This window comes from Sapajus apella, unplaced genomic scaffold, assembly GCF_009761245.1.
Source record: "Sapajus apella isolate SASKATOON/1434 unplaced genomic scaffold, GSC_monkey_1.0 scaffold34, whole genome shotgun sequence".
In the NCBI taxonomy this organism is placed as follows: Eukaryota; Metazoa; Chordata; class Mammalia; order Primates; family Cebidae; genus Sapajus; species Sapajus apella.
The window spans coordinates 677,289-690,338 of NW_022436974.1; the positions used below are offsets into that span (position 1 = coordinate 677,289).

At 35.2% G+C, this 13,050-nt stretch overlaps 1 pseudogene; it reads right to left on the bottom strand.

Moving 5' to 3' along the window:
• Nucleotides 1–6,587: 6,587 nt before the first annotated feature.
• Nucleotides 6,588–7,681, bottom strand: LOC116563142 (annotated as a pseudogene).
• Nucleotides 7,682–13,050: the final 5,369 nt, after the last annotated feature.

A 13,050-nucleotide genomic window follows, 5' to 3' on the forward strand; every position in this document is an offset into this window, starting at 1 on the left:
GTATGAACAAGACTGACAAGACTGCTGTTCGTATTGAGTCACTTCCTTGAAAGTAATTCTCAGCATTCAGCTTTTGTTGAACATCTGTTATTTCTCTCTTCAATTCATTTTATTACAAATTATGTTTCCATATTATAGCCACAAGTACTTTAATATCTGCCTGATTATTGATGACACATTCATCTATGCAAACAATCACATTCTCAACATGTAAATATTTTGATCATAAAGAGAGAAAATTAGTTTTATATATTGTCATTTCTTTGACTGGGATTTTTCATAGGTCACTTTATATTGAGTACCCAAGTCCTTGTGGTTATATATACATATATATAATATACATATATATACACACACATATATATTCATATATATACACACATACATATATACATATATATATACAACATACATATATATGTGTGTATATGTGTGTGTGTGTATGTATATATATGTTTCCTTCATTTTCTTCCTTGTTCACTGTGATCATCATTCATTAATGCTTTATCCATGTTTATGTTTCTTTCTTACTATATCTTTCAAATTCTTCCTTTAAAGTTACTTCATGTTCTCCAAAGTATATCTATCATCTTGATTCCTTCATGTGGCTTTTTATGAAGGTTCAGATTGTGATTTCTCAGTGTATGGAATAGCTAGAAAGAACAATGTCAAGGGCAGTATATTTCTATCACTTTAAGAACTCTCAAAGTGTTGAGTATTCCATCTTGCAGCAATTTCTAACTCTCACCTCACTTCATCGCCCCCACCTCCAGCATGTGTGAGGTTCTGGTGTATTACGTTTTGCTAAATTAATAAAGATTGAGTGAGTCAGTAAGACCCAAGGCAGAGTCTTGATATGGTAAATAATTCTTGAATACTGATGTGCTAAGTACTCTTCTCGGCACTAAGAATTCAGTGGTAAAATAGAAAAGGTTCTTGCACTGGTGGATCTCATAATTCAATCATGGAAGATGGCCAAGTAATACATGAACATTCTATATGTCAAGCGGTAATGAGTGCAAAATAAGAAAACTGAAAAAAGGATAGTGATGGCCTGTAATTCTTTTGCAATGACACATAATTTTGTTTGTATATTCTGAGAAGACTCCTTTGATGAGGTAGCAATAAGCAGAGACAAGAATGAAGGCAAGGAGCCAGTTGTGCTGATAACCACAGGGAGGATCACTTCAGATGGAGCGAGCACACACAACCAAGGCCCTAAGGCAGAAGCACTCTCTGCCTGTTTGAGAAACAGCAAGAAATAAGTGGAAATGAAGAACTATTATGTCTGCAACTTTCTGCAGGGTCCACATCTGCTAATACCGCAGCCAAATAAGTTGTACAGCCAAACTCAGAATCAAGGGTGAGAAAATTGACTCCCATCGTTAACAGGAAAAACTGCAGAGTCATGGCAAAGAACATAGAGAAATGGGTAAAAAACTGGTACTCAGAACACCTTTATCCACATCCCCACTTACTGTCTTAGAATAAACATCCAAAGTAGGAATTATGAGACAAATTATAATTTTTTGAGTTTTTTCTTTTGCATAATTAACAAATAACTTGTTTGATTTTTAATATTACATTTTCCTTATGTTCCTAAGATAAAAATCAATTTATTCACGATGTGCCTAATTTTTAGGTATTTATGTAGTGCATGATAATGAGTGAAACTGGCTTATAATTTTCTTTTCTTACATCTTCTAGTCTGATTTGATATTAAGAATATGCTGTTCTCATAAAAATAATTGGCAAGAATTACCCCTTTTATTATTCTGTGGCTAAGTTGGTATAAGATTGGATTCATTGCCTTTTGAAATGTTTAGTAGAATTAGCCAGTGAAGCCATTTAACATTGTTTTCTTTATGAGACAGTTTTAAACCCTGATTCACTCTTTTAATCAGGAAATAGAATTCTTATTTCTTCATGTGTTCATTTTGATAAGATGCATTTTTTTCTAGGAATTTTTCAGCTTTCATTTGGGTATAACTTTATATATAATATCTTTCCATTATTTATTAATGGAACTGTACATCTTACAGATGTATGGTGACATTCTATTTTGCAATTCTAAAATTTTTTTTTCTGTTTTTGTTCTTTTCTTGGTAAGCTTGCAATAGGTTGATCAATTTTACTAATTCAAAATATATTATCTATACTACACTACATTTTGCATTATACTGGTGGTATTAACCAATGCAATTAGACAAAAGAAAACAACTAAAAGAATAGAAAAGCTGTTTCTAATTGTAAATGGTATGATGTTACTCCTAGGAAACCCTGAATAATCGATGATAGAAGTAACTGAAACAAAGAACTTGATAGAGTAACAGGATATAAAATTAACATATAGAAGTCAGTCGCCTTAATGTAAACAAAAATTACAATTTATATAACATAATGGAAAATAAAACTACATTTAAATAGAGTGATAAAAAGTTTTAAAGTCAAAAATGTGCTAAACAAGAAATATGCAAAACATGTGTGAATAAAACAAAAACAATTCTCAGAGATGAAGACAGATTTGAGTGAATAAAAAGGGCATCCCTTGTATTTGGATATAATGACTCAACATCACAAAGATGTCAGTTTTTCTTAATGTGTAAATTTAATGTGATCCCACAAAATACCACCAGGTGCTTTTTCTGGTGTCAGAAATATTGATACTAAAATTTATATGAAAAAATAAGCATACAAGAATAGCTAGGAATATATAGGAAAGAAACACTAAGAGACTAGTCTTAAAATATATTAAAATATATTGTAAATCCTCTACAATTATAACATTGTGGAACTCACAAGTAAATAAACATATAAATGAAATGGAAAACCCAGTCTAGAAGTAGATTCAAGTACCTGTGGAAATTTAATAAGTGAAAAAGGTGGTACCTAAGAACACCAGGACAGAGGTGAAGTTTTTAATAAATGGGGCTGGGGTAAGTGAAGAGTCACTTGGAAGAAGACAAAATTGAATCCATAACTCACACCATACACAAGAAAAAAGTTTCAAAATGAATCAGATATAGAGAGATAAAAATGAAGCCATACAAGCTCTGGGAATTGTATTTTCTCCTACACCTTGGCTGTAGGGAAAGAAAATTTAACTATGACCCAAAATTCAGATTAGATAAGATTTGAGGAAGTTATATCACTATCTTCTGGTCCTTTAGAGAGCAATCATTGGCTAATTGAATTGCTGTACACCTTTGTATATTTTATCATATTTCTACTGGCTGCTTTCAAGATTATCTCATTGTCTTTAGTTTTAAGTGGTTAAACTATGATTTGCCTGCTTCTATATGGTAAATTAAGTTTCTACAAGACTCACATCTGCCATATTTAACAAGTATTAATTCTGGGAAAAAGGCAAAAAAACATACAAAGGCACTTGAGAATGAATGAAAGCAGGATAATTCTTGAGGGGAGTGAAAACTTGAAAGAAGAGTCCCATTTGGAGTACATTTCTCTTTTTTTTAACTTTTATTGGAGGAGAGGCCAAAATTGCCACAAAGTGGGGTGGGAAAATCTACAGTAGAAAACTCATAACCTTAATGGCTTGTAGACAAGAGGACAAAATTCAGGACAGTCTCAGGTGCTGGGAAGACAGAGAAGATTCCTAAAAGAAGAGAGTCATAATGGGGGTTATTTTCAGGTTATGTAAACAACTCTGGCCAAATCTGGCTGGAACTAAGCCTACATGGGGGTAGATTCAAAGTAGCACAGCTAAAATAAAAGATCTGCCTTGAGCTGCCACCCCAAAGAAATAATTTGCAATTTGTTTGATCAAGTGAATTCCTTTATAAAAAATAAGACTTTTCCAGTCTTCAAAACCTTATATTCATTTTGCCTAGGTTACAATCATATATAGATTTAATTTTTGTGGGTACACACTGGGTGTATATATTTATGTTATACATGAAATACTTTTTTTTTTAAATTGTACTTTAGGTTCTGGGGTACATGTGCAGATCCTGCAGAATTGTTACATATGTACACACATGGCAATGTGGTTTGCTGCCTCCATCCCCCTGTCATCTACATCTGTCATTTCTCCATGTTAACCTTCCCCAACATCACCACCCCGCTGCTGTCCCTCTCTTGGCCCCCAAAACAGACCCCAGTGTGTGATGCTCCCCTCCCTGTGCCCACGTGTTCTTATTGTTTAACACCTGCCTATGAGTGAGAACATGCGGTGTTTGATTTTCTGTTCTTGTGTCCCATTCACAATTGCTACAAAGAGAATAAAACACCTAGGAATACAACTAACAAAGGATGTAAAGGACCTCTTCAAGGAGAACTACAAACCACTGCTCATGGAAATCAGAGAGGACACATACAAATGAGAAACATTCCATGCTCATGGTTAGGAAGAATCAATATCGTGAAAATGGCCATACTGCCCAAAGTAATTTATAGATTCAACACTATTCCCATCAAGCTACCAATGACCACCTTCACAGAACTGGAAAAAACCACCTTACATTAAATATTTTTATTCAGACATACAATGCACAGTAATCACATCAGGATAAATGGAATAACCATCAGCTCAAGCATTTATCCTTTCTTTGTGTTACAAACCATCCAATTATACTCTTTTATTTATTTTAAAATAGACAATAAATTACATTTTATTTATTTTAAAGTAAAGTAAGATGGTAGGTACAGTTAGATTATAGTTTTGAGGCTCATGTGAAACCAGTGTTACCTTATTTTGATATTCTTGTTCAAGGCCTGAAACATCTGTAGTCACCCTGTTGTGCTATCAAATACTAGGTCTTATTCATTCTAACTATATTTTTGTACACATTAACCATGCCCCTGCCATACCCACTACCCTTCCCAGCCTCTAGAACCACCATTCTACTGTCTGTGTCCATGAATTCAATTGTTTTAATTTTTGGCTTCCACAAGTGAGTGAGAACATGGGAAGCTTGTCTTTCTGGGCCTGGCTTATTTCACTTAACACAATGATCTCCAGTTTTATGTTGTTGCAAATGACAGGATCTCATTCTTATTATCTGACAAATACAGAACTAGGGAAATGTGACCTATTTTTTTTTTTCTGAGAAAGTAGTAAGGATTTTTTTTTTGTTAAAATAAGAGATCATAATAGAAGACACAAACAAATTAATTGTTCTGATAATTCTAGACTCCAGGCCTCTCTATGGAAAGGTCAGCTTCTTATGCTGATGAGATACTATCCAAAACAAAAATGAGTGTTTGAGACAGTGTTAAAGACAACGACTGAACTTGTACACAGTGAGGAGAAATAAAAAGGCAGTTTCCCTATTTCTTTTCCTCAGTAAAGTTATGCGTTGTGTAAAGAAATGAGGCTCATTTTGGTGAAAAATGCTTTCGTGCAGAAAAGTTTGAATTCTTTCACCTCCCACTCCAGACGTTTTGGTCCCTGATGTGAACAATCATATCAAAATAAGGTAACACTGATTTCACATGAGCCTCAAGACTATAACCTGTCATCTTATTTTACTTTAAAAGAGTTTAATGTCCATTTACCTATAACAGTTCAGCAGACTGAATTTTCTTTCTTAGAAAGTCTTTAATCAAATTGGAGTTAAATTAATCTCACTTTAAAGCACAAGAAATATTTTACCAAACTAGTGTTTGTTCTGTAGCATGCATCTCCCAGTACTGGCCTAAGAGGCCCCACATGAAGAAATGGCTGCAGGACAGTGATCCATTAGATCTACCAAAAAGCAGGGGGACTCAAGGTTCAGCCTAGAAAGAGGGGCCCATGCCAAGTCTGGCTTTTACAGGTACCCAGGTTCCAAACAGATCTTGGGTCCCCTAAATGACAAGGCTGGAGCACAGCACCAGCCGTCAAGAGGGTTAGAGTCATCTCAATGAGTCAGTGAGCACCTCTATGCCATGATTTGTAAATGCTCACATGGATAGTGGTAAAGGAATCAAGAGCCTGGGTTTCGGAACAGCACAAACATTCTTTATCTAGTAAGCAATGATTGAAATTCTTACCTAGAGTAAATGATGAAAAAAACAGGTAATGAGATCCCCCCATACATCCCTGCTGAGATTATTCAGTCCAACTTTAAAGCAGTACAAAATGGCTTCTTGCTCACAACAAGGGCAAGCTTTGTACTAACATTTCTTTTTTTTTTTTTTTTTTTTCCCGAGACGGAGTTTCTCTCTCGTTACCCAGGCTGGAGTGCAATGGCGCGATCTCGGCTCACCGCAGCCTCCGCCTCCTGGGTTCAGGCAATTCTCCTGCCTCAGCCTCCTGAGTAGCTGGGATTACAGGCACGTGCCACCATGCCCAGCTGATTTTTTGTATTTTTAGTAGAGACGGGGTTTCACCATGTTGACCAGGATGGTCTCGATCTCTTGACCTTGTGATCTACCAGTCTCGGCCTCCCAAAGTGCTGGGATTACAGGTGTGAGCCACCGCGCCCGGCCCTGTACTAACGTTTCTTAAAAACCAATTATGTCTCCAGCGCTAGCCTCAATTTAACAGGTTTTTAGAAATGTACCTTTCCTATGTAAGAACCAATGTAAAAGGCGATTTGGGTGCAAGAAACCCTCTTTCCTGGGTCCCTGGAATAGAAAGGGCTCTAGAAGCCAGTGGGTGTGAGCACATTCAAGATATGAGGTTTGAGCTTATGGGTCCGTGGTGGCTGTCTCTTCCATCACTAGGATGTCCATCTTGGGTGGCTTCAAGGTTGCTGGGTCTTCAGCCATTCAGTTGGCCTGGACATGGATCAGTTCCATGGGAGAAGGCTTCTGGACTCCTTGGTAGACCTGGGTGGCAAAACTTCCAGACTCATACTTCTGAAGGGATCTTGGTCCAAAGAGAGTCCACTTACCTGACAAGTTTCTGTCCTTATCTCCACTTCCATAATCTATGGTGCTAGGATTTGGCCCAGGGAGGGCTGTGGAAGAACCAGAAGTGAACTAGCCTCTGGGCTTCTGCTTAGGGGAAGAATGAGGAGTGGTGCTTGGGGTGACTGGGCTGATAAGGGTGCGTCTCTTCTTTTGTTATCTTTCCAATTTGCAGCTCCAGTTTGTGGAGTGTTTCTGCCACTGGAAGGTGCTTGGTCTCCTTGGTGGTAAGTCCCCGGTGGTGTGTGTAGCCAACATCTCTCAGCCCTGCCTGTCATCCAAAATGCTGAATGCTTCCCTGGGTTTGTTTTGTGATCAGATAATTCACGATGACATGGGTAGCTTTAGCCTTCACCACTGGGAACTTCTCCACACTGTCAGTGGCTGATAACAGGGTCATGGCAGGGGAGGGTAGACTGGCCTCATCTTTCTCCACCTTAGTGAGGCACTGATATTGTGCTCTGGAATCAGTGGCTTCTAGGGGACACTGCCCGTGTCTGATGGAGAAGGAGTCGTGGGCACTGGGTTCTCGAGGGCATCTTTGTAGCTGGAAGCTCGACGGTGTATCCTTGTGGGCAGGAATGTCTTGCCTAGAACCCCACCAGCCTCAAGAACAGGGACTTCTAGTTGTCTTGAAGCCATTGAAAAACTGGGATCCAGGTGCTTTTTCTATACAGAATTCCGAGCTGAGTCCCTGCCATTGCAGTGAAATGATGTGATGACTAAGCTGACAGACAGATGTTAATGAGAAACATGGTCCAGCTGCTGCAAATTAGCAAAGCTTCCCAGGAAGAGTCCATTCAGAGGCTCTTTATCCTGCTTTCACGGGGCTGTCTGCAGTCTGGAATCTGGCACTAAAGAGATTCTGAGGGCCCACATCTCCTGAGAGGCTGTGGCGAAGTCTAGACCCAAGCCATGGTGAGAGCGGCAGTGACATAGGTCTCCAACACCCACCAGACAACACTGCCCCAATACGACCTATTTTTAAAGGAAAAGGTAATGAACAAAGATGATGCACTTGTTGGAAGTAGTAGATAAGGGCTTTAAAGGAGTTGTTATAACTATGTGCAATGAAGAAAAAGAAAATATTGATAGAAAATATCTAAAGTAAAGGAAGACATCGTTTGCATAAATATAGAAATGAAGACTAGATATGCTTTATTCTTTATTACCTTATCCTTTATGTATAAAAAAGTATCCAAAATTTTGGATGTAATATCTGAAATTAAAAAAAATATTTTATTGTCTTAGCAGAATCAAGATGACAGAGAAAAAGAACAGAGAATTTAAAATGGATCAATAGAAAATAATATGAAGAAGAACAAGAAAAATAAGAATGAAATAAACTAAACACATAACATACATGTATTTATTTGGAGTCTCAGAAAGAGACAAGAGAATGGGCCAGAAAAAGATATTTGAACATATAATTAGAAAAATTTTATCCAAATTGAATTAGGCACCAGTTTTCAGATTGAAGTAACTCTGTGCTTGCTTTTGATCCATCAATTCCACTTGTAGGTATTCATCCTAGAGATATACCTTTGTATTTGTCTGTTCTCACACTGCTAACAAAGACATACTGAATAACGTATGAAGGAAAAAAGTTTAATGGACTCACACTTCCTCATGTCTGGGAATCACAATCATAGTGAAAGGCAAAAGAGGAGCAAAGTCACATCTTGCATGGAGGCAGGCAAGAGTGAGCGTGTGCAGGGGAACTCCCCCTTTATAAAACCATCAGATCTTGTGAGACTTCTTCACTATCATGAGAACAGCACAGGAAAGACCCTCGCCCATGATTCAGTTACCTCCCACCAGGTCCCTCCCATGACATCTGGGAATTATGGGAGCTACAATTCAAGATAAGATTTGGGCAGGGACACAGCCAAACCATATTAACCTCCAATCACATGAAAACACACATACACAAGACTAGTCATTATAGCATTATTAATAGTTAAAAATATTGGGTACAATTTCAATATCAATGCATTGGACGTTGTTTGAACAAATTATGATTAATTTTCACAAAAGGACAGCAAAATTTTCTTAAAAACCAGGGAGGAATTTTTGACTCACATAGTCTCTATTTCAATTACTAAATCTGTGGTTGTAATCCAAAAGCAGCAATAAAAAACATAAACAAATGTGCATGGCCCTGCATCAAAGATCATTTACAAAAACAAATGGTAGGTCAGATTTTGCCTCTGGGCCTTAATTTGTAAATCCTTGATTTACACAATGGATTTACATAACAATACATCAACTTAAAAGATTGAAGAAGATTTCTATAAACTGATATGGAGGGGTTTTCAGAGGCTGATCAAAGCGACAAATCTAGACCATTTGAGCAGCAAAATAAATTATGATGATAATTGATAATAACCACTTCAATCAAATATTGCATAATGAATAAATGGCAGGAAAAGAAAATAGTTTTCATTCACTAACCGTGCATTCATGGATATACACTTTAAGTATTTATACCTATTTGTATATATATGTATTTATGTATTTGTCACAGATTATTACTCTTATATTACTATTATTTTTATCTATATATAATAATGTTATTATTATTTCTGGGCTCTCTATTTTGTTCCATTGGCCTGCGTGTCTGTTTTTATGTCAGTACATGCTGATTACTATAGTTTTATAGCAGATTTTGAGATCAGGTAGTGTCATGCCTCCAGCTTTGTTATTTTTCCTCAGGATTGCTTTGACTACTTAGGGTTGTTTTAGTCAAGGTTCTCCAAAGAGACAGAGCCAATAGAATATATAGAGAGATATATGAAAAGTTATTTATTAGAACTGGCGCACTTGATTTTGGAGGTTGAGAAATCTTGCAGACCATCTTCAAGCGGGAAAACCAGGAAAGAGAGCAATGTGTCTCAGTCCAATTCCAAACTGCAGAACCAATAAAGATGTGGTGTAATTTTCAATCCTGAATACCGGAAATCCTGAGGGCTACTGTTATGAGTCCTGTAGTTCAAAGACCAGACAACTTGGAGTTCTCATGTCCAAGGGCAGGAGAAGAAGGATGTCCTGTCTCAGGGAGAGAAAGTGAGAATTCTCCCTTTCTCTGCCTTTGCTCCACTAGAGCCCAGAACTGATTGGATGTGCCCACTCACATTGAGGATAAGTCCTCCCAACTCAGACCACCAACTCATATGCTAATCTCCTCTGGAAACATCCACACAGACATACCTGCGATAGCCCGATCATCTAATCGAAACCACAGCTACCGGGCTTCCCTTTTAACAAAAGAGGTATCAGTTATTCCTGAAACATTAAGAATAAATAATATCTTACCTGCTATCTGAGTATACCTTAATCAAGTTAAGTTCAAAATTAACCATCACAGGGTTTTTTTGTGGTTCCATGAATGCTTTAGAATTCTTTTTATTTCTGGGAAAATGTCACCAGAATTTTGATGGAGAGAATCTGTAGCTAACTTTGGGTAGTATAAACATTTTAACAGTATTAATTCTTCCAATCCATGAACATAAAGTATCTTTCTATGTATCCATGTCTTCTTCACTTTCATTCTTCAGTGTTTTATAGTTCAGTGTACAAGTCTTTTGCCTTCTTGGTTAAATTTATTCCTAAGTATTTTTTTTTAACTATCGAAAATAAGATTGTTTTCTTGATTTCTTTTTGGATAATTTGTTTTTTTAAAAAATAAAAATGCAATGACTATTGTATGTTGATTTTGTATCCTGTAACTTTACTATACTGTTTATTATGTCTAATAGTTTTTTTTTGGTGGAATCATTAATATTTTCTAACTATAAGATTATGTTATCTACAAACAGGGACAATTTAACTTCTTCCTTTCCAATTTGAATGCTTTTTATTTCTTTCTGTTGCCTAATTGCTCTGGCTAGAATTTCCAGTATGCTGTGTTGAATGGAAGTAGGAAGAGTGGACATCCTTGTCTTACTCCTGATTTAGAGGAAAAGATTTCAATTTTTTACCATTGAGATGATATTGGTTGTGGGCTTGTCATATATAGCCTATATTGTGCTGCGGTGCAATGCTTCTGTTTCTAGTTTCTCAAGAGTTTTTAATCATGAAAGGATGTTGAGATTCGTAAACTGCTTTTCCTTCAACTATTGAGATGATCATTTGGTTTTTGTGCTATATTCTGTTAATACGTATATCACGTTTATGGATTTGCCCATGTTGAACCATACCACATTCCAGGGAAACATGCCACTTGATCATGGTGTACCATCCTTTTAATGTATCGTTGAATTCAGTTTGCTAGCATGTTGTTGAGGATTTTTGCATCAATGTTAATTGAGGATATTATAATTTTCTTTTCTTGTAATGCCTCTGTCTGGCTTTGGTATCAGGGTAATGTTGGGCTTATAAAATGAGTATAGAAGTATTCCCCCTGCTTCAGTTTTCTGAAGTAATTTCAGAAGGATTGGTACTAATTCTTCTTTAAATGTTTTGTAGAATTCACCAGTGAAGACATCAGGTGCTAGGCTTTTCTTTGACAGAAGATTTTTGATTACTGATTCAGTCTTCCTGCTTGTGATTGGTCTGTTCAGATATGCTGTTTCTTTATAGTTTAGCCTTGGTTGATTGTAAGTTTCTAGAAATTTATCTATTTCTTCTAAACTATACAATTTGTTGCTATATAGTTATTTGTAATAGTCTCAAGATTTTTTGTATTTCTGTGTAAGTTGTAATGTTTCCCTTTTCATTTCTGACTTTAGAGTCTCTTTTTTTTTTATTATTAGCCTACGTAAAGGTTTATCAATTCTATCTTTTCAAAAGACCCACTCTTAATTTTGCTACTCTTTTATATTGTTTTCTGAGTCTCTATTTTATTTATTTCTTCTCTGATCTTTGTTATTTCCTTCTTTCTACTAGCTATGGACTTAGGTTGTTCTTTTTTATTTGTTTTTGTTTTTGTTTTGTTGTTTTTTTTGAGGAATGATGTTAGGTTATTTATTTGAGGTCTTTCTTCTTTTTCAATGTAGGTGTTTTTTTGCTACAAACTTTTCTCTTAGAACTACCTTTGCCGCTTCCCATAATTTGTAAGTTGTGTTTACATGTCATTTGTCTCAATATATTTTTTAATTTTCCCTTTGATTAGTTCTGTGATCCATTGATTGTTCAGAAGTATGTTGTTTAATTTCAAAATACTTGTGAATTTTCCAGTCTCCTTACTGTTATGTATTTCTAGTTTCATGCCATTTTGGCAAAAAAAGATACTTGATATGATTTTAATCTTTTTAAATGTGTTGATTATACACTTTAAAAAGTTAACTGTATCTTTAGTAGGTTTTTCAAATTATTTAATTACGTTTGACTTACTAACGCATACCATTTTTGACAAAGGTATGAGACAGAAATCTCTTATTCCATTTAATTTATTCCACATTCCTTCAGTTCTCTAATTGACTTAATATGTGGTCTTTATCATACCTTAAAATACTTTGTATCCTTTATCTTTCTATTAAATTATTCATATATTTCTAGTTTGTGGGTACCAATTTACATTATTTATTGTGGTTTCATTAAATCATTTCATATTTTTTAGACCAAGTTTCTTTCCTTGCTTTTCTTTTTTGAATTTTTCTTTCTTTTATAAATTTATTTTTAGAAATGTGAAAAAATAAACAGTAGAGAAAAACCTGTCCTTAGGAAGACAATATTGAAACTACTACATTCTACTAAATGTGTAAATTTAATATGAGTATAATGAAATTACCAATAAAATGTATTATATAATTTAATATAGATCTTTGATTATTTTTCAGTTAGGTCTTAGTGAAGATTTAATTTTCTTTTCATAGGTTTTATAATTCTCTGTTAAACATATTTCTATTTTATATGTTATAGCTTTTATTATATTTTTACTGGCTCTTGACAATATAAAGGAAAACTACTGAATTTTTATTATTTACTTTTATTATCTGGGACTGTACCAAACACATTTCTCACTTTTGAATTTAACTATTTTTGGTTAAAAATATTGAATTTTTTATAGTAGACTATTATATAGCCTGTAAAGTAGTAGATTTATGTTCTCATTTCAAACTTTTTGTTATGTTTTATTTTACTTACTGTTGAAGTTTTTAGCTATAAAAAATAGTAATGATAATTACACACATCTTTATTTGATTTCTTACGTTAATGGAAACATCGCTGGTATTTCCCCATCTCGATTTTATC